The following is a 25,812-nucleotide window of genomic DNA, read 5'->3' on the forward strand; positions in this document are numbered from 1 at the left end:
GCCCCACTGTGCAGTGTGCGATAGGGTACCAGTGTGGATACACTTACCCTAAAGAAAACAGGCTCAGGACAGTGTTATAGTGGACGAGAGCTCAACTCTCACATCCACATATTGTATTCTCCCTTTTTCTTCCACAGGGTCCTGACGTGTTGTAACCAGATCTAAGGAGAGGCAGTCCTACCTCCGCTGGCATCCTCGCCGCACCGACCTCACGCTGCTCAGCCCCACGCACATTAGCTGATGAAAAATTAGACCTTGAGCTCCAAGCAATTTCTACAGCTGCTTAAATAAAGAGAAAGACAGAGAGAGACCGTTAACTAAATTCCTTCAGGTTTTTCTAGCAACTCAGTCCGCTTTACATACCGTGTGGTGCACCTCAAGTGCGTGTGCATATTTCTGTCGGTGTCTATGAACCAGAACAAAGCAGCGGAGTGCATAGCTATGCAGAACGAAGGGCGATGAGTGCTAACACCAGAAAACTGAGCAGCGGCGAAGGTTCAGGCTAACAGTCCCATAGACTAACTTCTGTAGCTTCTGTGTACACTCGAATTGTAGGAAATGCTGATAAACACCGCAAAGCCACTCAGTTTATCCAGGAAAGAGAGAGGAAAATAAAATAAAAAAAAATAAGATGACATCGTGTAACACATAGATGAAAAGCACATAAACGTGTATTATTGACTGCAGGACAGAAACACTGAGGAAAACTCATCAGTTCATGCAGGGCTCACCATCAGAGTGGAGTTGAGTGCGTCGCCGAGTGTTAAAAGAGGTGGAAAAACAAAGCATGCTCATGCCCAGTCAAACCCTCAGAAGTAAGCGCTATATTGATCCCTGGCAACCACTTATTTTGCTGACAGAAGCTTTTGTGCCCATCCTCCTCCCAAAGTCACTGTCTTTTTACACAGGCAAGGCAGTATATTTTCAGTAAACTGGCCTGGACCGTTTGATGTGCTACGGTGCCGTTACCTTGACCACCAGCAAAAGCACGGTTACTCTTGCAGACGGTGACATGCCCTCCATTCTCAGCGGGGAATGCTGAGGAATTGCTTCGCACAAAGTAGGAAAAAACAAGCATGGAATTAACAGACAGAAGGAAATACTATTTCTTGCTGACAAATGCAAAATTACAATTAATTTTGTACTTGGAGTCAAGGTGCGATGATGGGCAGGTAGGAATGGGGCTCTTCAAACAGTCTTTGCAGTTCAGGCTTGAGAATTTAACCCAGAATCCTGCTTTACTCCAGCGCCCACGTTGGTAAAAACAGGGATGAGAACACCGCGTTGCATTCCCATCTGCACAACGGAGCAGTGAGCTCATTTCTACAGCCAGTTCATGGAGATGTCTCACCCAGGAAATAATTTTAATGTGTCCTCTTCTTCCCCAGACGTTCTGCAAGCACAGCACTTGGGTACCTGGCCTAATTACAGAAGGAATATTTTAGCAGTTGGAAGTGACTTCATGCCGCAGTGCCTTTGTGTAGAGAGATCACCTTTAGCGATTATTTATTTCAGGAGTTCAGATTCCTGCCTTCCTGTGACATGATGAATGACTTTTAAGTAACATAATATCTGGTTTCCTCCTCTTTCGCACACCCATTTCATTGCCAGTTGTCTTCAGTGACCAGATCCGAAAGGATTGTTTGCAGTCAAAAGGGAAAGAGAAATTCTTTACCGCATGCCCAGCCTCCTCTTGTTCATATTTAATTGAATTCTTGCTTGTGTTAAAACAGTTATCAATTATTCACCCCTGAATTCATTAATTCCAAACATCCCAAGCAATAAATAGGACTGCTCTACTGCTCGGTTAAAAATTTCAAAAGGCTTTCGTTTTCCTTTTTAATCTGTTTTCCACGTAACCGCAAGCTGGCCAGTGAATCATATGGGGCTTTCATGTATATATCATTTAAAGAAGAAAGGCTGGCGGAGAAGGTACAGTAGTGGTGCTGCATCAGAAGGTAGCATGGGGCAGATCCATCAGCTCAGGACCCGAGTCTCTCCCATCACTGCCGGGGCCAGGGATGGCTAAGCAGCACTGAGAAAAAGTCTCCTCCTTTCAAACCAGCAGCTCAGACCTCTCTTTCAGCCTCAGTTTTACCATTTGAAAAGAGTATTTTTTGACGAGCTAAATTAAATCCTTGACATCTTTTGTTTATAGCCCACATTCTTTCTCAAGCCAGTTGAGAGGAAACAAACAAAGCAGACAGAAAAAAAACCCCAGAGGGAACAGGAGATAATTTGATCCCGGTAAAATACAGCGAAACCGCAACCTGCTCTCTGTGAGGCTCTCCGGACCGCGCTGCACGTCAGTGGCAGTACAGTCACACAAGACCAAGTATTTCAAGATGCAAAGACTCTTCTTCTGTCACTTTAAGACTGGAATACATTATTTTCACGTTGCATCTAAGGCCCAGACAGCAATCTCAGCACTGCTGAGCAGGAGCTCAGGTGTACTGGTACAAACAGAAGCCTTTTTTCCTTGCAATTCTTTAATATTAATCTATCCAGCATGGCCATGACAATCCCTGAACCTTACGTAGCAACAAGGTGCTGTTGTACAAACCGTGGAATCATGAACGTACCCCATTAAAAAGTTCATCTTCACCAGGCAAACGAGAAATCCTGCAAATGTGACACATCCTACTGAGCAATTCACTGAGCACCTCGGTTTTCCTGCCTGTAAAATAGGACTTGTTTTACATTTGAACTTTTGCTGGCATCACTCAGAATGGTGTTGGAACAGGAAAACCCACCTTCCCATGGCCTGGGTCTCACGGTCTTCTCATGGATTTGGCATTCCAGAAAAAAAAAACAAACCAGAAAAAGTCATGTCTGACAAAAGGCTGTCTAAACCTTTTTCATTGTGCCATGCAATACAATACACGCCTGCTCCTCCTACTTACTTCTTTTAAAATGAACATATCCTCCTCTTTGCACTTGAAATTGGGAGGAATTTCTTAGAACAAGGTGTTAAAGTTTCATCCTTAAACTGGGAAGCATTCAGACAAATTTACAGAGCAAGCAATGTTGTGACTTGACCAGAGCACTGGAACATACAGAAGTAAATTAGTACAACAAATATGGAAGTAATATTTCTGTTAATTTGGCTCTGCTAACAATAGAGGGGGTGACACGTGAAGCATTTTAGCTCTGTAGCTGAAAGGGGTCATTATGCTCCCAGAGAAGGTGTCTTTCGCCCCTGGATGCTTTCTGCCGGCTCGACGCACGTCAGCTCGGGAGCCAGCGCGAGCTCTCCCGCCTGGCGTCCGCAGAAGGGCTCAGCATGCGGGACATAGTTTCATGATGACAGAAACAAAACCGGAGGGCTTACACAGACCAGCAAGACTTCATCTTCAAATACATTCCGATAATAACTGGGAATGATAAACCCATTTATAACGATTTAATAAATGACCGGGCGAACTTATGTCTGCACAGACAGAGGACTGACAGGGTGGGCCAGGATTTGTGGCACCTGGATGCAGCTCTGTGCTTGGCCACAAGCCTCTAGTGTGTGAATTTACCCACAAAACCCTTACTGCACACACGATAATGCTGTACAAAGCAAGCAAGCGTATAAAAAAACTAGAAACTAGCCTGTTTTCCAGGACCCAAGCCATTTAGGTCTACGCCACCTCGATCTTTCCACAGCAGTGGAAAGTACACCCTCGAAGCTTCACCTCCCCTTCTGTAAAATACGACTGACAAAACTTTTGTGCCTTGCACGGCTGCTGTGAATATTCAGGCATGAATCGTTCTGCAGTGCCCAAATGTACAAGGAAGGAATGTCCTTGTACATGCTAATGTACAAGGAAGCCATTAAAAATCTGAAACATAGATACAAGATTTTTCTAGGGGCATGGAAAGCTGTAATAAATCTATTTCAATCTCACTTCTCATGCAGGTCACTAAATCTGTGCCTATAATATTAGGAGTGTGCTGGCTAACTGGCCACAAGCTATACAAAAGCCTTTTCTCTCCAAGTTCAATCAAAAGGACAACAGCATATGACAGACCCCTTGTATCTTTTGGTATTTTAGCCTGTCACAGCAGGGACCTCCTGCAGTGCTAGGGAAAGAGGGTTTTTCTGCTGGCCAAGCTAAAGCTAACAAAAATACCTAATGAGTAGAAGAGCTGAGAAGCTCACGCATTTAGCTATGTCTAAAGTAGCATGTGCATACTGAATGTGGGCATGAAAAATTCATTCCAGAGATGCTATCAGATATACCTTCAAGTGACTGGTTGGACTAAAAAAAAATACTATTTTTGGTACCTATTTTTACTTCAATGAAAAAATATTTGGGGCAGAAATGATACCATTCTCCCACACCCTCATTTTCTCTCTAGAACAGGGGAAAGGAAATTCTGCCCCACAGCCTGAACGCTCTCACTGACTTGCGTCCTGCGAGCTTCTGCTCTGACTCTTCCCCTCCTCTCTCCAGCACTGGTTTCTCTCCCTGCTGATAACCTCCACCCATCTCACCCATACCAGTTTCCCACCCGTCCAGCTTCCCACAGGGTGGTTCGAGGAGCTCTGTGCAATGTGGCTACCCCGCTGGTGCCGGACGCGGCGAGTTAGAGAAGCCCTGCCCTGTCCCGGGAGAGAAGGAGCCGAACACGCTGGCAATGCACACGAGGGCGACGGACGCGAGGACACTGCGGGCGCTGGGCTTTGGGAATGCAGCGCGTGGCACTGCAGTGGAGGAGCACTCCCCGGGGAGGTGCAGATGGGAGAAGGCTGTGACAGTACATCCCACCGATATTGCCTGAGATTTCTATTAGACTTTCAGCGTGGAACACGCTCCCTACTGTTGCTCTAAAATGGAAAGCGCATCCCTGCAAATTCACAAATTGAAAAAAAATTAAAATGTCAAATGGTGTCTACCAGCCGACAGCGATCGTCCCTACCCCCAGGAAGAACGAAGGCAGAGCAGACCTTTCGCCTGTGATGGCACCTTTGTTCAAAAAAAGCAACGCAGGGCGAAAAAGCTAGATATTCAGCCCAGTATAATAGGCAACAACGTGCTCATCCAGATGTGACTCTCTGCCGCAGGTGTAACGAGCTGCAGAAGCGGCTCTGGAGGCAGCTAGGAGAAGGAAGACATAACTGACTTTTGGTCTGGAAAGGATGCCCACACACAGGCCAAGGAAAGCAGTTAGAAAGGTACAGCGACTATGCAAACATTGGGTAATCCTTGTTCTTTTTTGCCAGGACAATCCTAGCCTATAGGCTTAATGACATATAATTTCCATGATTAAGTGTATGTTAATTAAACACAACATATAATTACTAAATGCAAGCTGTTCGAGCTCTTAAGGAGGCTAGAGTTCCTGCTGTTCCAAACAGAAGGATACTTGTCTTGGATTCCTAAACACATGTTTTGTGAAAAAATGTCCAGCTTGATTATGTGTGTCACAACTCATTAGAGAAGTGGTGTAGTTTCTTTACTTGACCTTCGAGCAAAGCTGACGAGGGAGCTACAGCAAATGCAAATATATTAAAGGAAACATCCTCTAAAAGAAGCATCTGTTAACCTTACCTGTGTAAAGGGAAACTTGCATCTGAAAATCCAGTATTTAATCAAAGCCTTCTGTAATTAGGAAACTTGGTTCCACAATCTTTAATCCAAAGAACAGTATCGTTGGTGGATTGCCTGCTTCGATAGCTCTGGCAAAGCTAAATATTGCATAAAAATTGACTTTGTCTTGCAGCCCACTGCTGACTCACTGCATGCTGCAAAGAAAGAGCACAGAGGATGATTTTACAAACTCTTGTATGGCTGAAGACTACTGGAGTGAGGATGGTGAGACTGGCTCCTTCATCAGCGTGGATGGGTATGTTCCTTCCCAGTGAAAATTTAGTACATGATCTTTTACAACATTTAGAGCAACGTGCACCTGTGTAACAGGATGGTTCGATTCCTTCTTTATTCAGGGCTGTCTTTGCAGAAAAGCACCACCTGACAGTGACAAAAATGTCCGCCTCATGACAGAAAACGGCCAGTTGCTCTGTTTCGAAGCAGTAAAAACGCCCTTTTTGAGGTATACAGAGGTGTCTTCATTTTTAAATTCTGAATAAAACTTCCACCCAGGAGTTCTGGGAAAACTTTCAGGAGTTTCTTGTATCTGCATGACTAGTGACTGCAAATCTGTTTAAAACGATCTTAACCACTGCGTACGAATCTATCACAGACAGTCTGCGCTTATTAGAGAATAAGGAGTTGTCCATCACCACCTTACACCCACATTACAATCTTCAGTATAAAAAGTGTACGTAGTGAAAAGGTTCAACAGGTGCATGATCAGGTCAGATTCTAATTAATGTATGTGTCGTCACACAATAGGCAAGTTTTAAATAATGCAGAGCTCAAAGCAGTAAAACTATGTAAAAGCAAAGCCTGGAAACAAAACCTGTTGTTTCATTAAACTTAAAATACAAGTTGACTCTGTCATACCAATGTATATGAGCTATCTGCATTAAATTGTGTTTAATTTAACTCTAGAACTATAGGGCCCAATTAAAAATAATGAGGCCTGTCTCCAACTGTCAGGCTCAATTAGAGATAATGGGAACTGATAGCTCCTGGAATAGATTCATTTTTGTCTGATAGACGAACTGGGGCAGGGGTCTTGGCAGGGGTCATTGGAATAGACCCGGCAACAAAACGTGGGTCATTCAAGCTTAAGAACTCTTAAGGAACCTAGTTATTAAATAAGGAAGTAGGAAGTAAATCAAATCCAAAAGCACATGAATAACCCCAACAGATTCTTTTTGCTGGTACGTACCCGTATATCGCAATCTGTCTAACCATTAAACTGCCCATTCTACACCAACAAAATATATAACGCATAAAGGTGAAACCTATTTGACAAGATGAAAGAAAAAGCAGAAAAATAAGTGCCCAGCTTCGTATTCCAGTGCCAATTTTCAAGAGTGTAGCGGGACTGATGTTTTTCTTAGGTAATGCTCCAAAGATTGTAGCAAAATCGCTGAGCTCTTATTTTACATTTTATAAAAAATAAAGCCAGGAAAGACAATTTGCATGCATTAAGAAACCTAGCTGTTTTGATAGCTGTTACATATGATGGACAGATTACTTCCTCTTCAGCCTCAGCAATAAAAACAGGAAAAAATCGTCAGCTTTTGCTAAGCACTTTCGAAGATGGAATCGAACAACAGTCAGACAAATTCAGAAACGTGCCCAAGAGAAATGAAGCCATTTGTCCTCGAGGAAACATGAATGGGCGATGTGGTGCCTGACAACTTTTAGGCACTAGACAGTAGCTGTCATTTTAGATGAGTAATTAATCTTGAGCCGAGAGGGAGATGTGGAGCCCTGTTGACTGTTTATTCGGCTAGAATGACAGCCAGTGTCTGTTAGCACCGCTTGGACCCTGCCTGGAATTGGTAACCTCTCCCAGGCAAGGCTTGCCTGCGCATCTATTGTCAACAGCGATGACTCTGAGGTTCGCGTTGGGCAATCCTGACACGCCGTGCCTTGGCTCGCCTTTTGTTTCTCTGTGAAGACACTTTTTTAATCTAATGATATCTTTCTCAATGCCTAACGATGCTCGTGCAACGTGCCGCCAATGGCATTTTATCCTCTGCTCCCCTCCCCCCTACACGTACAGGCCTGCAAAGTCATGCTTTGCGTTCTAAATCTGTTCTCTGTGACTTCTGAGGGAAGAAAGAACAGTTGAGCGTTTGAGCTTCTCCCCAGTGTGACTTACTCCGAAAGAATGTGCAAAGTTATAATTTGAGGCATTGTTTTTCTTCATGCTTCCCTTCTTGTACACTAAGGACCTCACGAGGGGACTCTCTGTGGCCACATTAGAACGACACAAACACGTCACCGCTGAAATACAACGCAGGGCTACTGGCAATACAAAGGACCAATGTTGCTCCCCTCCTCCACTGTCTTCTCTTGGTTGAAAGCACCGAGAAGTAGTCACCTCAGCCACCTCAGGCTCTGGGTGGCAACCTACTTGACTTGACCCATACGATCTGTTCACTACTCAATGGCTATTCTCTGACAGGAATCAACATAGGCAGGAAGACCTTTGGAGCCTGAGCCATGATTATCTCTGCATCTCTTACAGAGAACCGGGCATAGATTTCAATTACAATCCTTAGAAATGAGACAGTTTTAAAAAACTCGTGTAAAATGTATATATTTCCTCCAGTCTGAAATCCTCTCCTCTGACATCCAGCTCATGTCACGCAGCACTTGGGAAAACAGAAGCACCGAAGTTTTGGAGAATTCTGTTATTTATAGCAGGTATTACCCACACTCAGTACCAAAACTGCTCCTAGGATGTACAGCTGTGTGTCTCTGGTGGGAATTCAGGTGTATGAGTACAAGTGTTGACTGTGGAAGATAACTAATAATTTACAGAGGGATCTCTGTGGCCTGGTACTCATACACCTGTGTGTATATATACATATAGACACACATACACGTGTATTTTAACCCCCAAAACACATTATTGAATATGTTAATTGTTGCACCCTTCAGCTGGAAGAATCAAATGTTTTGCTAACTTCATTCTCACTTGAGCTCTATGACTTCGGTCGATGCCAATTTCAATTCTGTGAAATTTTCAGATCCCTCTGTCTTGATCTCATCCCGTGGGTCTCATAGGTATGCAGCACCTGTGAAAGACAAATGTAAGCATGATGAAAAACTTTTAACAACGAAATTCACTTCCTCATGTCGGAAATCTAAAGTGGGTTAGCACATTGAAGTATGAAGATTTAAAACATGCTTGAATTAAATTCACAACTTTTAAGGGAGTTCAAGGCACTCACAACAAAAAGATGCCGCATTTCCTAGACAATTGATCTGGGAGAGGTTGCTTACAGTTCCATTTCTGTGACTTTTCAAAGCCAGAGTCTATTTTTCTGAACTGTGATCATCAGGGTTTGTGGAACCGGGCCAAGCTGAATTCATATAATTACATCTTTTTCTGTGGGGAAATCTACATTCTTTCCCTTCGCTGCAATAGCAAATGATGAGGATATTTTTGCATTTCTACAGGCTCTTCCACTAAAGTATCTGAAAGTTTTATAAAAAATAATGAATGAAGCCCTAGCATAGGAACAGAAAGGGGCATTACCTCTTTCACAGAAGAATTAATCAAGGCGCAGATAACCCTATTATGGCACTATCTGTTTAGCAGAACTCACCTAAATAGTCATTTCAGTGGTTAATTTCAAATAAAAAAATTTTGAGCAATTGCAGTTCACACTTTTCAACACCATGCAGCAAATTGGGTTGTTTCTAGTTTTGTTGTTTCTAATTTGTATGTCTAGCTCGATTCAGGGCTTGGTATTCAGCAGTTCTTGCAACATGCTGAAAAAATGAGTTGCTAGCTTACTTAGCAAAGACATCCAGTATTGGTAAATACTTCAGCAAATGTGGAAATCCGCACTGTGCAAGACCATACACATGGTCTGTGATAGTGCTAGAAAAAGAGGTATTATTTCCCAACCACCAGTTTAGACCCATGACTGGTATTCCGCACACTGCACTACGTTACTTGCAGTCATTTAAATAAGAATTTTATTTCTGTTTCCAGCTCTGGGTTTGCTCTTTTTTTTGCTCTCCAGAGCCTTCCCGCAGGAGGTGTGCAGCGCAGCAGCCCGCAGCGAGCAACAGGAGATGTTGCGGGATGGGAGCAGGCAGCGCAGGCAGGCCAAGGAGACTCGGCTCGCCTGAGCGCTGCACCCCGCAGACCACGGCATGACGTGGTCCAAATTCTTTGAAATTGCTTTTCCCATACAGAACATCAAAACCATGAGAAAAAACGAATTATCCGATTCCCTCAGCTGCTCAAAAATGACCCTCTGCTACTCGTATTCGGAGGGAGTAAGAGGAACCTTTGGCACCAGTTCTCAATATTCAAGGGAAACAATGAAAAAATGAAAAAGGTGAGGAGAAAAGGCATTTGGGCTAGATTTCTTTTTTTAAATCATAACTTGGAAGGAAGGTAAGGAAACCCTGATATCACACACTTAAAAAACATTCTGTAAACATTGTGACATTTCTTAGTTTTTAGGGAACACTAAAATGTAAGCATTTTTCAGTTTAAAGAAGTCATCTTTTTCTCTACATTCCTATGTTAATGGGTAAAATATGACGAGATATATTCTAATCAGAGCCCTGTGTAACAAACTGAACTACTTCAGACAATAGTGCACACTATGATGTATGATATCTTAACCAAAGATAGGGATGTGCATGCGAAATAATGCTTAAGCAAACCCTCCTGATTACTTCATATATTAAAATTTTAAGTTTGGAGCATTACATAGGATCAACTGAAGTATTTTGAACTGTACTGTAGACAGTTACAATCATGAAGCAACAACCCTGACAACACTTGTGAAAGTGCTAAGGGTGTGACAACATGACAAAAGCCAGGAAAATCAGATTTAATGTAGGAACTCCGTGTTGACACGACACTGAACTATTTTCATTTCACCCGAGGGCACCGTGCCTTAATCTACAATTGCCTGGTGTTTTAAATTAGATACTTAGCTTCACAGAGGATACACGGCATTCAGAGTCATGTGTAGGAAAGCGCCAAGATAAACCACACAACTGGCAACCAGTAAAGACGAGAATAAATGCATCAAACTACCATTTGCCAAGCTGGCTAGGCACAACACCCTGCTGCTGAGGAAAAGGAAAAGGAAAAAATCGCTTCTCTGTGCAGCTGGCAAAATGGAGCTACAATCCTGTGTTTATAGAGCACTGAAGTAAAAGCTAAGCCAAATGCCAACTGCTAGATTTCAATTTCCACATATCAAATCCTACATAGAAGATGATTTTATTTATGGCTAGTTCTGCCTCCCTCATGAAACCAGAGATTCTTTTGACCTCAATGGCCAGGACTAGACCCTTGGTTTCTTTCCAATTTCACAATAAAATCTGCTCACTGTAGCTTGACCGTGTAATCTTTTGTATAGGGCTCAGGATGGGTATGCCTGACTTTCTTCAGCAGGTGCATCCCCTGAATCAATTTCCATTGCTCCACAGAATACCCTTAATTTGGAATAAAAAAGTCAGATGTTGCTATCACTTAAATCTGAAGACTGCCACCACTAGAATAATCAGACGTTTATCTTAGACTGCCATTTGAAGAGAATTCGAAATACAAAGAAACTCAGCAGGCAGTCGATGAATTCCGCCCCCGGCCCCATCTTAAAAAAAAAAAAAAAAAAAGAACCTTATGGAAGGAAGAGAAAGAGACACATAATTTGTCTTGAAGATACCGGAGGTTTTCTTTTTTCCTGGTGAGTGGTTCTAGTTTTGAACAGGCAATACTGGAGCGCATCGTAGCACCGGGGTGCTTCCCGTCATTCAGTTGGTCACCTATGTACTGTAGCAGAAACTGCCAAACAATTGGGTTTATTCTCTTGTGATAGTAACCCGGGAAACAAATCTATGATGACACCGTTACATGCATTCGTGAACTTAGTGGCCTTGTAGGTCACTGGACAAATCTCTCTGAACTGAACTGTTGACAGTTCTTTGCAGGGTTCCCCACAGGAAACTGGAGGTTAATTGGCCATTCTTTCAAACCATGAAATGCTTTTGAAAATGTTAGTTTTAAGTCTCGTAGCCTAAAATCTGATGAAACAGCGGGTCTGGGTCTGTACTGTGGTGTCTTCTAATTACCGAAATGAAGAATTTTGGTCAGGGAAGGTGCAGAAATGGTTTAATTAGATTTCTGTGTCACGTAAACATGCAACAACACTAATCTAAATTGTGGTATTGTTTAGAACAGAGACGCTGAGGTAGCAGGAGTACCTGCTAGAGAAGCTGTCCATAATAACACCGGCTGCTTCTTGATTGTGTTAATTTGATGATGGCCTTATTAAGAGAAGGGATCTTAAATTTTCAGCCTTAGAACTTTAGAAAAATATGTACATGCTTATCTTCGCTCATTTGGATCGTGTCACTGACTTTATCTCAACTGTGATAAAAGGAGTTATCACAGTTTTGATTTCTGCTGGATACTTCCACCTGTGAAGTTATAGTTATGCAAATACTCCCTCACTCAGAACCAGGAATCCCGGAAAACAGCCAACGCTCTTGAACGACTGGCAGGAAAGTAGAACTCGTTACATATTCACCTAAGGGTTACAGAAGCTAGGAAGAAATCGGAAATCAACCGTTCTGTCGCAGATTATGAAAACCCTTTATCATGCTGTGTGTGGGCTGCACACATTTAGAGTGTTACCCTGTCATCCTATGACTGTTATTTTTTATTTGATATAACATGTGTCAGCGTATATGCTGAAAATATTGCAGAAATAGAAACCAAGAAAAAATTGTGTATTTGTTATTAATGTTTTTCTCCAGAAACCTTGAAGAATACTCTACTTGAGTATTTCTAGTCATGGTTAATAAACTTAATGCAATGAAGATCATTGGAGTTCTGCAAAGTTTTAAATCCCAAGCTAGACTTTGGCCTTTTTCTAGCTGTTGTCTTGTCATTGCATTTCTATGTCAGAAATACCAGTTTCAGTGTGGCCAGATTGTGAACTTCAGATGACACCCATCTCTCTGTGCGGCTCAGCGAGTAACATACTGGCCAAACTTAATTCCACTCTGTCAAGGTTAGGCATTACAGCAGCCTTGCTGGGAAAGAAGGTGGACCAGACCGGCCTCTCTCTGACATCCATCAGTTATGCTCCAGGTGTCCATCCCTGGGAGAACCAACTGATTTAGTCTTTCAAGGGCTGAAGATTCAGCTGTGCCTCCAACTGAGGCAACGAACAGCCCCTCAGAGACAAATTTCCCAAAGAACTTATGCAGTCAATGTTCGTTGCTTCTACGACAAAAAGTCGTATATTTACCCAAAGCTGAAAGTGGGTAGATGTAAAATTTTCCTTTTTCCTTCTTTCCTAACTTTTCATCTACAAAGAGGAAAAACTTTATGCAAGCATAGGTATAGATAAAAGCATTCGTTGTCATTAGCTGCGCAATACAATCCATGGAGATTTGCCAAAAACCACCAGGAATATTATTTTAGGAAAAGCTCATTACTATGATGAAGAAATAGGTGAGACCTACACATGATTCTCTGCAGTGTTCTTCAGCTGTAAACAAACCGCAGTCTACAAAAGAGCAATAAAGAGACCAAAAGCAGCAATTTTGCCTGCAGCACGCTGTTGCTGAAGTATTCTCTTTCAATGACAAACTAGATTGTAAATTATATCCATCAGCCAGCAGCCTATTGATTTCCTTCTATATATGAAAAAAAGATAATTTAAAAAGTATACATTTTATCCCCCAAACGCAAAATAAAAGCATTAACACTATGCTTACATACTACAAGGATTTGTTCTAACTTCACCGTATAAATTTAGAACGTTAAAAATTCAGGGTTACAATAAGTTTTTATTCCAACCTTTTACACCCACATGTTTTAAGAAGGGAACAGTACCTTCTGCACACGCTGATACTAATGGTCATACACGGCACAGTATCTACAGACAACAGAATGGTTCAAGGAAGCAATTTTAGCTTCAGTCCCAATTTTTCTCGTTTCTACAATCTTGTATTAGGCACTGTACTTCTGAAAGTAACTATTTTGCTGGAGGCTAAGTAAAAATACACTAAAACTACATTTCTCAGAGATCACTTTCTCGTTAATGAAATTTTGAGGGTTAAAATCTGCTAACAGCCTGTGATAAAAGCAATTACGTTGGACATTTGAAGTGGTGGAAAACATGCCAGCCAACCCTAATTCTCTTGTCACAACACTTGCTTCATAATATTGTGTGTAATAACCATTGCACTGCACGATTACACTATCTATAAACTACATTTTGCCCCAAAATAGACACGTATCAAGGCAAAATATTCTTGTAGTCCACCCACAAAGATAAAATTGTGCTATGCTTAGGTTTAAGTGTCTAAATTATAAACAGATTGTCAGGCTTTGTGCATCCTAGTGGGTCTGTTTCTGTGGTTCTGCCAGCTCTTAGAGCACATATAGTAATGGCTCTGTATTATTTCTGTTATGGGGGCACTTAGAAGCCCCAGGCCCATTTTTCCAGCCACTCTGCAAATGTACAGTAGTGAGAGGGTTTCAGCCTCAGAGGAAATTATGTATCAAATGCAGAGTTTTGTTTAGTATTTTAGAGAAATTCTAAGACACATATAATGAGAACAGTTGAGGTAAACAGAGCAGATATCCCCAACTATTTTTTAATTAAGCTTCAGAATTATTCAGTAATGCTGCATTCTAAAAACTTCATCTTAGCCCAAAGAAAAATGAAGTTGGGATACCAGCAAAGCAGCTGCTCCTTCTGATGACACACCTTACCCTAACGAACCCGGACACACTATGATGGATTACAGCGTATGAGGGATTTTGTTCCTAAGCATTAACAATTTTACATTAAAATCAGTGAGCAGGTCAGATGGCAGTTTTACCTTCAGGGCTATACAGGGCAGCGATATCATCTTCACGAGGATGAAGATTAATTTCTCACAGGCCAGACTACCAGCACTTCACACAGAGCAAGACAACTTTCTCCCTGCTGAACAGAGAACAGCAGACATTACTTTTAGTAACAAGGACAGTGATAGTTAGAAGCTGCCAAGCTCCTTCTAAAGGAATCACCATTTGTTTGTTGCCTAAAGATGCAATAAAACAAAACAACAGAAGAATAAGAAAAGTAGTAACTGGCTTAGAAAGTAAAAACGGCATCCTAAAGGGAGCAAAAAGCAGGTTTCCCTTTGTTTGTGATACATATTCTGAAATTTTTCAACAGCAAAGGCATTTTAAAATGTAGTTTCTTCTGACCAAGCCAGGCACTAGGACCTCCAGTGTGTTTTCCTTACCTTAGCCGTAGGAAGGCCTTTTTGTCCGTTACATCCATGCATGTAATCAGTGATTGTGCCTTTTGTAAAACTCAGATTCACCATCTGTATGCTCCCAAGTGGCTAGACGAGTGCTAAAACCCCATCCCTCTGGGATTAATCTGCAATTTCACACTAAATGATTTTTAAGTGTAATTTGTTACGATACAGTATTCTAAAAAAAAAAAAAAAAAAAAAACGGTCAGTGCTTGCATTGTAATAAGAGGAAGCTTGTAAAGTTTCCTCTATTTAAAATGGTTTGTACGGAATCCACTTTACATTAGTTTCATTCAGATATGTCTCGGGAAAAGAACCTTTGGGTAATTGAAATAGCTGCTTTTTATTTCTGAGGGAAAGAATACAAACACAAACTTAGAATCTGCGCACTGGCCCGGGGATGAAGTATAACGCACTTCACATCTTGCTGGGGGACTGAGAATTTGCATGATGAAGTTGCAGTTTAAAACGTAAATAGAATATTTCACTTTTGTACTGAGGGGAACAGAGGGGTGAATCGTAAAGGCACCGGGTAAATAAAGGAGGAGCTAAAGAATCCACTCTTTCACATAAAACAAAGCTGGCTTGAAGTGTGCAAGGAAATCATTCTTTTTTAAGAAGCACTAACTGCTTTTAGGAGCACCCCATTTCACTAAATAGAGGGCACTGATGTTAATTCACGTCGTTATTTGCTCCACACATTTTAGACACTCAGCTGAAGGACGAAAACTAAAATCAGAAAACATGCCAAACGAGGAGTAAGAAGATTGAGGGTCAGGACACACTAATGCCCTTTTACAAAAAAAGATGATGAGCAAACATGAAGCTGCTTTTCAGCCATGCTGGGTTCAACATAGAAACCATGAGTCCCAGTCCAAATAGGTCTGAGGTGGTGGAAATATCTTGACTTTACAGCCTGACTAGATGGAACACAGACGTCCTCAAAGTCTTCACAAATCTCTGGTTTTGATTGTTCCTCAACTCTCACTTACAGGTTTTTTTAATCTCCTAAAGCACACTGGAGAGCGGGGAAAATAAAACAAAGTTGTTTTATGATGACCTCAGCTGGTAGCAAAGTTAATTCAGTTCAACATCCAAAGGAAGCTACTCCAGTTTAAATGAGAAGCCAATGGCTTTACAAAGCAAATCTCTCTTTTGCCTCTGCTGTTTTATTGCATTATTTATTGCTACAAACTAGTTACTCCAAACAAAAGAAGAATTTAATTGCTGAACATTACATTATTTTAAAGGCTACATGTGATTTTACATGCTGCCAAAATAAATTAGATGATAGAAATTGGATGAATCGAAATACCTAACACACATTTCTTTGCTAACATTCACTGTAAAATAACTTCAGTTCTGTCAGCTGAACTTGCCCCTTTCCTTAACTTAGACAAGACTATAAAACAACAATTGTCCGTATTTTGTATTCTCTCATTTTAAATCACGTAAAAGAACCCAGCTAATGTATGTAAGAAACCAAAATACACAGATACTCCTTTTCACCCCGTTTTCATGCTATTCCCTTGGACGGCATAATGTCTCCAGTGCAACATTAACTGGGTGAGAAAATACCTAAAAGAAGGAAAAGTTGGCTACAGTCAATCTCTCTAAATCCAACCATCAATTTGCAGTTTACCTGCGTTCAGGCTTCCAGCTGACATGATGTAACACAGAACAGTCGAAGAATTTCTGAAAAAAATGTATGGAAGTAACAACGAACACGCACAGTAACTTCTAAGGCCAGTTGCTTATTGAGGAAACTCTGCTTTTAAAACTCTGATAATTTTAACAGTGGTTTAGCCAGTAACAGGGAGGCTCCTCCAGGCTCTGCTTAACAGTCACGAAAACCCCAGCCTGCAAATATTTACGCGCGTTGTGTCCCAAGGAGTACTACATGCCACCGTTACGGATTCACAGAGTCATTTAGGTTGGAAGTGACCCCCGGAGCTCTCTGCTCCAGACCTCTGCTCAAAGCAGGGCCACAGCAGATGGATCTGCTCAGAGCTCTGGCCCGTCAAATTCGGAGTATCTCCAAGGGCAGAGTCTCACCACCCCTCTGTGCCCCGCTGCAACGCTGGACTACCCTCATTGTGAAAACTCTCTGCGTAATATTAACAAGAACTTTCCTTGCTGCAACTTGCTAAGTTCTCTTCTAAGTGTTTGGAGAACTAAGCTCTTTATCCCTTCACATTTCAGTTTAAGCTCCCCTAGTGAGCAAGATGAGTATAAGCCACCCTTGTACTCCTTACCTGTTATGATCTGGCCCTTCCAAGCAGGAGGTATGCAAATCACCTGAATGAGAGAAATGAATCTGTGCGCTGAATGTATTGCTACAAGGAAACCAGTCAAGCAAAAAGTTCAACACAATGGCTCGAGCAGATTCCAAGAAAGTCTAAAAGAAATGGCGTTTTAGCTTTACCCCTCCTGCAAATATTAAGCTACAGGAACGCATTTAAAAAAAAAAAAAAGCAGCATTTTTTAAATTACAGGGTAAGTATTTAACGACTGTAAGTGGGCCTTGTAGTAAGTTACAAAAATGGCACAACATAGCGCTGTAATTAAGGGAACGTTTGCAACTGTGCAAACTCTATGCCTTAGGCTCTAGCATTACTGTGACTTTTTCTTTTATTCTGCTTTTCGGTTCTCCAGATGTGCTGGGTATAGGCCTTGATGCTGAGAAGTATTGATTGCTCTCCATTTCTATTGACAGTAATTAACGGAGAGCGATTTGATGCTCATCAAAGTGAACAGATTCTCATTAAGAGCAGAAGAAAAGATCTCCCCTGTCTTCACATTTCACTCCCTCTATACCATGTGGTAAACTGACAAGCACAAGGAAATAAATTTATGATGAGATCTTCTGGTTTTTCATTCTGCAAGTATATTTGAAGTATTTCCACATTTATGCTTTGTTATGCAGAGTCCAAGTGACCTGGTTTCACCCCCCATTTCAAACTGCTTCTACAAAAAGGCCACCTTCCACGACAAGTCGGGCCGATACCCGTTTTGATGAAGGGCATATAGGAAGAAAACTCTGGTAAACCACCTCAAGAAAAGACTCGGCCAGTCCAGGCCAACCGTTTCTGGGACTTGGCCTCTGCTGGCACAGGGTTTGAGCTCGGTTCAGCTGTTTCCCTCCCGTCTCTGGCACTCGGAGGCAACGCCGGCCTAACCCCACGCCTTGACTCCCAGACTCCCCCATCCGCTGGGTGCACGGCGCTTAACGAGCCTCTGGTGAAAGAGGAAGCAGAAGTATGCCTGTCAGAACGAATTCTTCCGTTTCCTACTTATTTTTTGATGTATTAACTTGGCTAAATGGAGGCGCCCACGGCTACCCGGCACCCTGTGGCCCCGTCTCCGGCCCGCCCTGCGCCCTCCTGGCGCCCCCCGCCCCACCACTCCCAGGCCCCGGGCACCTTCCCGCCCTGCCCGGGGAGGGCCGCTGCCCCCGCGCCGCTGCCCACCCCGCAGCGGGGAAAGCCCCGCTCCATGGGGGCAGGGACGGGCTTCCTCCTCACCGCCCGCAGGTCCCCGCTCCCCGCCCGGGAAGCCATCTTCTCCCCCCGGGCAGCCGGCGCGGGGACGGTTCCTCACGCCCCGGCGCTGCCGGCCCCTGAGGCGCCTCCCCGCGTCCACCGGGCGATGCCCGCCGCCGGGCCCGCCGGAAGGAGAGCTGCCGGCCGCTCCCGGGCCCCTTCCCGCGGAGGAGCAGCCGGTGGCGGCCGGTGCCCGGCACGGCGGGCCCAGCGGCGGGGAAGGCGAGCGCCGGCGGCGGGCGGGGAGAGGCGGCCCCGGGCGCTGCCTCCCCACCCCTTCCCGCCGCGGCCGAGCGGGCAGCGCTGTCTGTGGGCACCGGCGCGAGGCCCGCGCTGCCCGGCTCCGGCGGGCGGGCGGCTCCCCGCCGGGCCGCGGCGGTCCCCAGGGCGGCCGCCGCCCTGCTCCCCCTCACACATTTACCCCCTCCCCAGCTCAAACCGCCGGTGCCCGTTTGAACGCGCTGGGTGGGTCCCCCTCCCCCTTCCTCTCCCTGGAAAGTTGCAAGAAGTTGGGGGTTTGTGTTTTGTTTTTTTCCCCTTTTTTTTTTAACTCCCCCGCCCAGCCCGCTCGCCCTCCCCACGGCCAGGTCCCCGGGGGCGGGCCGGGGAGCGGGGCGGTGGGGGCGCAGCGCTGCGGCGGCTGCCGGGAAACGCGGCGCTGCGCCGGCCCTGCCCCGGGCCTGACCCCGCGGCCGCGCGGCCGCGCATGCTCCAGGCTGGACAGCTCCTGAGAGGGAAATTTAAAAACGGGCCGGAGCGCGGCCCCGCCGCCGACTCGCCGCGGCTCCAGGCGGCTCCGTCCCCCTCAGGCCAGCTCCAGCCCCCCCCCCCCGCACCCCTCCTCAGAAGGAGACCCCTCTGCGCCGGGCCGCGGCCGCGGAGCTCCGGCCGGGCCCCCGGGCCCCGGCCCGCCAGGTTTGTGGAAGGAGCAAGCAGCGCTCGACAGGGAGGTGCGGGCAAGGCCGGGCTGCGGGCTGTCGGGGCGGCGGGCCGCGGGGATCCTCCTTCGCTGCCGGCCGGCGGCCGGGCCGCCGCCGCGGAGGGCTCGGGACCGCCCTCGGGCAGCTCCGCGGGCAGCGGGGCTCGGCTCCCCGGGCTCCCCTCTCCGCTGGGGGCACGCTGCCGCGGCTCGCTCCTCCTAAACGCTACGCGGAGGCTTTGGTGGGAGTTTAAGAGCAGCCCCGGCACTACGGGAGTGTTCCTCGGCTGACTGGGTACCGACACCCGAACTGCCCCGCCGCGCCCGCAGCCGGCCCGTGCTCCCCCCACCAGGGGCAAGGTTCCCTTTCTGAGCTTTTTTTTTTTTTTAATTTTTTTTTTTTTGCCCTCCCTCAAAACACTTTCCTGCATTGCCCGGCCCAAATAAAACCGGTGGACCCGGAGGTAAAGGTAACGCAGAGCTGGGCTTTGCCGGGCCGGGGCCCGCGGGCCGCTGCGCGCTGCTGAAGTGCTGGATAGCTACCGCGGCCGGAGCGCCCGCCGCGCCGCGCCCGCCGCCGCGATGATAGAAAGCGACGCCCCGCCCGTAATGCCAGGAATCCTTAGGAATTCGGGGCAAAACCACCACCCGCCACAGGAGTACAGGTGAGGCACTTTTACCCGTTTCATGAATACGCACTGCACTGTCACAGCCTGCTCACTGATGTTGCTTTCTCGTAATTTCCTAAAAATAACCCCCTTCGCGCACAGAAATCAACTTTTTTTTTTTTTTTAAGTTGACTGCATTATTTCTCCACTCTAAATTAGATTTCTAAGCTGGTGACCGATTACAAGGCATTACTTATTCAGAAGCATTCCTCTTTAAAGTATTTTTATTCTACATTATGTTTGATAAATACACCTTCAAAGCCTCGGGTTGACCTTCCAGTAAACTCTTGCTACTGTATGAGCGTTGCCAGAGAAGGATATTCTTGTCAAATAATAATTATTTAAACGTTCCCTTTCAGACCACATTTTGTATTGTTATGACGCAGTCACGGAGAGGCTAAACCAAGGGCAAGAGACACTAGAAGAGCTTTTCATTAAAACAAGTACTTATGTAGTACTCCAAAGCGCTGACATGTCAAAGGTCTTCTAATATCAGTGGGAACAAACGTGGGCTTGTCAGCAGCCTTTGATAATATACCTATAGCACTACGCATCCATTTATTGTTTAAAAGTATTGTTAGAAGTCACGGGATAGTTCTGCATGAATTACGGGGCACTGGGTTAAGTTAGGTTACATCTTGTCACATGATGCAAAGTTCCAAGAAATACAGAATAGCAGAACACGATCCAGTTCTCACACTAAAAAAAAACCCAAGCAACAAATAATTATTTTCTCGTTTTAAAATGAGGAGCGAGAGACTCTCACCTTCCTCCCAGGCCGAGGGTGTTTTCACCCATTTCTATGGGTAAAAGTGGGCTGCGGCAGGTATTCTTCTATCAGCCTCTCTCTATTCAAAACGCAAACACGGCACTGCAGCCTCTTGCAGCTCAACAAGTGATTTGTTATACTCTCTGAAGCCACTGTGGAAAAAGGTTTGTGGAACTCTGTTTTGCTGTTTATTAAAGCACTGTTTGCTCTAGGCATTTTTGTTGGCTATGTAAATATTTGTGGAGAAATTATTCAGTATTTGATGAAGGGTGTGCATGACAGAGTCTTCTGGGTCCTTATAATTAAGTCTGTATCTTCAGTGCCCTGAAGGACATACCACCTTAACAAAGACTCTTTTTATGGAGAGAACTATTCTTTAACTCGTAGCTGCAGAAAAAACACTCTTTTTGGGGGGCAAAAGATAGGATTTATCTTACTGCCAGTAAAGGAATTGTACGAGTTTCTTCTTCTACTCAGAGGTCAGCTGCTTTTAAAGACTACTTTCAATTCTCTGTTAAACGTTTCAAACTCAAAGATCCCAGTTCTCTAAAGTTTTTAACCCACTTGTAGTTTCTTTAATGCGGCTTTAAAATGAATTATTCGACTTCATTTAATAGTGGCAATTTCTGATAAAAATGCACAAAACCTTAACTGCACCATAAATGCAGAGCAGTATTTGTCCTACTTCATGAGAAAACACTTTGGATTATGTAAAAGAAAATCTTTTAGACTGAATGATTTTAAGAAAAGAATAGGCCTGTCAAATTCTATCAGCTCTGTTTACTCTCCTGCTGTCACCACAGTCCAAGACTGGAACCCACAGTCCCGAGTTCTCCATGGGGGAGCATCAAGGCTCCACAAAATGGGGAATGGCCTCCAATTAGTGAGTGGGAGGCTGGGGCTGTGCTGAGAATACTCTTCTGTCTCACTTGGAATCTTTCAATGGGACAGTGGGACTTGGAGGAGACCAGGCTTTCCTGCGAGTGTGTGGGAGGAAGCACTGAAAGGGAGGGAGGGCGTGGGCGCGTAAGCAGGGGATCGAATCAGCAAACACCGATCAGCTTTCACACAGCTTATGCTTACGATCTGAAACTATGGGATTTTTTTTTCTTTTTTTCTTTTCTTTTTTTTTTTTTAATGGATGAGGGGAAAAAAATCCCTGATTTTAGCAGATCTTTGAATTCTGTGGGTCCAAAGCATCTATAGTAAATTTGATGTAGCACATAGATTAGTGATGAGGATTAGACTGCTGTGCAAAGTCCAGGGACTGTCTGCACCACAGTAAAATGATTTTAGACAAATATCTCTTCCACCGATGCAGCTGTGGAATATAAAGCATCCTACCATCCAGGAACAATTAAGGGCCATCATATCTCCTCCGATGCCTATGTTTTTATGGTGCTGTCACTGCCTGGCTACCAATGCAAATTAATACTTCATATTAGCAGATGCCTCTCACTCTCCCAAAGAAAATAGCCCTACCTTCAATATTTTCATAATCACGATGGAGGCAAATATTTCTAATGAGTTCATTTTACATTTCAGGGAATAAAAGCAGAGAATTGTAACACACTGGGCTTTTTTAACCCTTAACGCTGTATTCTTGTTAATTAAAATTAATAATAGAACATTATGTTTTAGTGTAAATATTTTGACATTTCAAAGCAATAGGCAGACTGCAGAGTTTACTGTGCAGTGGTGCACTTGTGGTTATTTCAGCACAAAGCTATGTAAATTATAGGAGCCAACTCAAAGGCTACTAAATTAGTGGAGAGCTCTCACAGTCTTCAGTGGGCCTGGAGCTGGTCTCGGAGAGACGAGGTTCTTCAGCTCATGGACCCTGTGGTCTTCAAGCCACATTTTAAATCTGCGATCTATCCTTTTGCAGTCTGATTTGATTTAACACACATAACCAGTGCAAGAGAAGTAAAAGATCTACTGTGATGTACAGAAGGGCAGAATCAGAGTTAATGTGCAGGTCTTGAGCAGTAGAAGCCCCAGGGAGGCAGACGAGAGGCCAAGGTGAGCCTGGACAAGACTGCAAAAACACTCGCAGACCTGTAAGTTCTCTCCCCAAGAAGGCTCAATGTTATCCTAGTTCAACGCCCTTGGTTTTCAAATGCAGCAGCGTGCTTATTTTCCTCCGGGAGAATCCCATTCCCAAACCAGGTACAGTTATGTGTGGTTTATTGCGTATCATGTAATATATCACGACACGAAAACCAGGCCATTAGAAGAGAGAGAGAGAGTAACTTGCTATGGATTATTTGGCATATGTGAAAATCCAAATTTAAGGAATCAAATGATCACCCTAGCTAACAACGTGGCATCTATATATTGAAAGAAATAACAAAAACGTAGAATTCTATTTGAAGAAATACCGTTACTTGAGATGTAAAGCTAACCCTAGATAGACAAGATAAATTAACTGCATGTTTTGCAGCTCAATATTTTGTGTAAGGACCATGTTCCTATTTGTTTACATTACTATGTATTTCCAGTTGATAGAAGCCTTATGTAGTATTTTGAAGGCCTTGCAATGCATTTTCTATACGTGTTAAACAGGAATTAAGTTTTAAATAGGTATCAAAGGTTGTTACTCAATCACTAATCATTCAACATATTAGTAGACTATACCCTCCTTTGCCTCATTTTAATTGTCCCTTTGGTTCTTAAAAAATTGGTCTATATTCATCCGCTCCTTAGACAGTCTGATTAAATTTTTGTTGTAATAACTTTACGCTGGCTTAGCTTAGCATAAAATCATATTTAGAAGCACAGACACATAAACACGCAACCGCTGTATTCCATACATTCCAGAGGCGATTGCATTACAGAGGCGAAAAAGGTGAAAAGTCTTCATCTTTATGACACACGGAACATTTCAGCTCTCCTAAGTGCTACTCTTATATCTGGTTTTGCACTTCGGTTTCTGGAGAGCGAGCTACAGCTCAGGGCTCCTGACTGTCACCACCGGGGACGGACGGAGTCCGGGAGTTTGCATGAAGGAGATTTCTGCAGACAAAAGGTTACAAATGCATAACTAACGAAACCGTAATTGTTCCTGAAGAAAATGTCAGTGTCCATTCCCTTGACACCATGTGTGTCTGACAGGGAGTGAGATAATGACTCGATGTGTCGGAGGAATTTCATCACAGTAGTTGCTTCAGTCTTTCAAAAAAATGTGAGAAACCTCCTAGGAATCAATCGAACTCAGGCCACTGTGGATTGATTTAAGTGGATTAGCTCAACTGTTTCCTATGCAGTTCCTGAAATGTGCTAATCAGTATTAATAAAAAATTGTGGCCCTTGCTCCTCAATTTGTCTTGCAGTTACAGGCAGAGATGGGGAGGACTGGTCTGCACCCAGGTGGTATCTCTGCAGGCTTCTCAGGCTCATCTGCCTCCAGTGAAACCAGAACAGAGTTCCTACCTTGCCTCATAAACGGTGCTTGACCGCCTGTTCAAAGCAAGGAAACAGAAAAGGAGTTGGGACCTTTCCAGCATTCCTGGGAGACCTCAGACGCTTGTGGCACACCGCTCTCACGTCACCCACTTTAAAAATCTCACACCTGCGGAAAGCAGAACTGCTGCGTGACTGCAGCGGCAAGTAATGCAATTGAGACGGGTTATTACAACAGTGCAAAACAAAGGGTAGTATGTTTTACATTCCCTTTACACTGGAGTAAATAACCACACGAGCTCCCGGGCAGATAGATCAGTTCAGTCCTAATAAATTGCAGCTGAAGCACGCTAAAGGGAAAAATAGCTTCCCAGATCGACAACGCTCCTGGTTTTAGTAGGAAACGTTCCTGTAGTCCCCGGTGCTTCAACACATTTTTGCGTCGAGGAGAAGCACCGGTTTGGGGGTTGGGTTTGTTTAGTTGGTTTTTGTGTTGGTTTTTGGTTTTTTTTTTAACAAAACAGATTGCAGAGTCAGATACCGGCTGCGTCTGGCAAATCTGAACCTAGGGACGGTTATGTGGGTAAAGCACAGCAGGGAGCGAGCGGCTGGGAGTTCAGCGTTGGTGCTGCTGCTGATTTCCTCCTAGGCTTAAGCAGATCACGTAGGTCACTTGTAATTCAGTTTCCCTTCATCCCATAGCAAAGTGATGTAATGAGGGTTGTGAAACTCGGAGCTGAAATGTATAAAGGTCTCCAGGAGCACATCTATAGCCTGTTCTGTCAGCGCTAAGTACCTTTGCAGAAAGTTTTTGGAGAATCCTCTTCTGAACCGCGGCGTAAGAAAAGGAGAACAGCAACACCTGACAGGGTAATCGTGTCGTTTGCTTTTTCCTCTCTAGTTTTGGTTCTTATAATCCAAAGTTTCTCAAGGTGTAGCTGAGGAGGGACTTTCTGGTTGTCCCTAGAAAGCTGCCTAATTTCTGTTCTTGTTTCCAGCAGGGCCAGAAATTACTCAAAGGACTTGAAGACAGGGAGGAGACAGGCGGGCTGGTGGCTGGGGACTGGATGGGTGGTGTGCCTTCAAGAGGCAAAGAGGAACCGCAGACGGAAAGCAGCAGCGAGAGCTGCTGGCTGAAGCGGGAGAGGAGCTGATGCAGAAACAGGGAGGAGAGAGGCAGGTGGTTGCGAGTGCGGAAGACAGAACCTAGTGTGGGGAAAAGCACCTGCACGGGAGGGAGATGGGAAGAGAAGTGCCTAGAGGGAAGGAGCAGAGCGGATGGAGTGAGGAGCAAAAGGAGACGCTGAAGTTGACTCCTTCGATAAAACGGGGAATACTTCTCACCATGGAGACAGCTGAAGAGTCACAAAACGTAAATATTTTCCGTGTGTTGGTTTACATATGAGAAATCACCCTGCTTGTTCTGAGGACATTACGTAATCCCAGACAAAGGAAAACAGTTTCTCATCACCACTGCAAGAAGAGGTTTTCTTAGGACTCTTCCCGTTCAGCTGTCACTCACCCTGGATAAAGCACTGCAAACAGCTAATTAAGAACCTATCAATCACCCCAATTGCTCCTACTTGTTGAAGAGTTGTATTGGTTAAGCATAGGCAAAAAGCTCAGATGTCAG

The sequence above is a fragment of the Phaethon aethereus genome (genome assembly GCF_964289735.1).
Source record: "Phaethon aethereus genome assembly, chromosome: 17".
In the NCBI taxonomy this organism is placed as follows: domain Eukaryota; kingdom Metazoa; phylum Chordata; class Aves; order Phaethontiformes; family Phaethontidae; genus Phaethon; species Phaethon aethereus.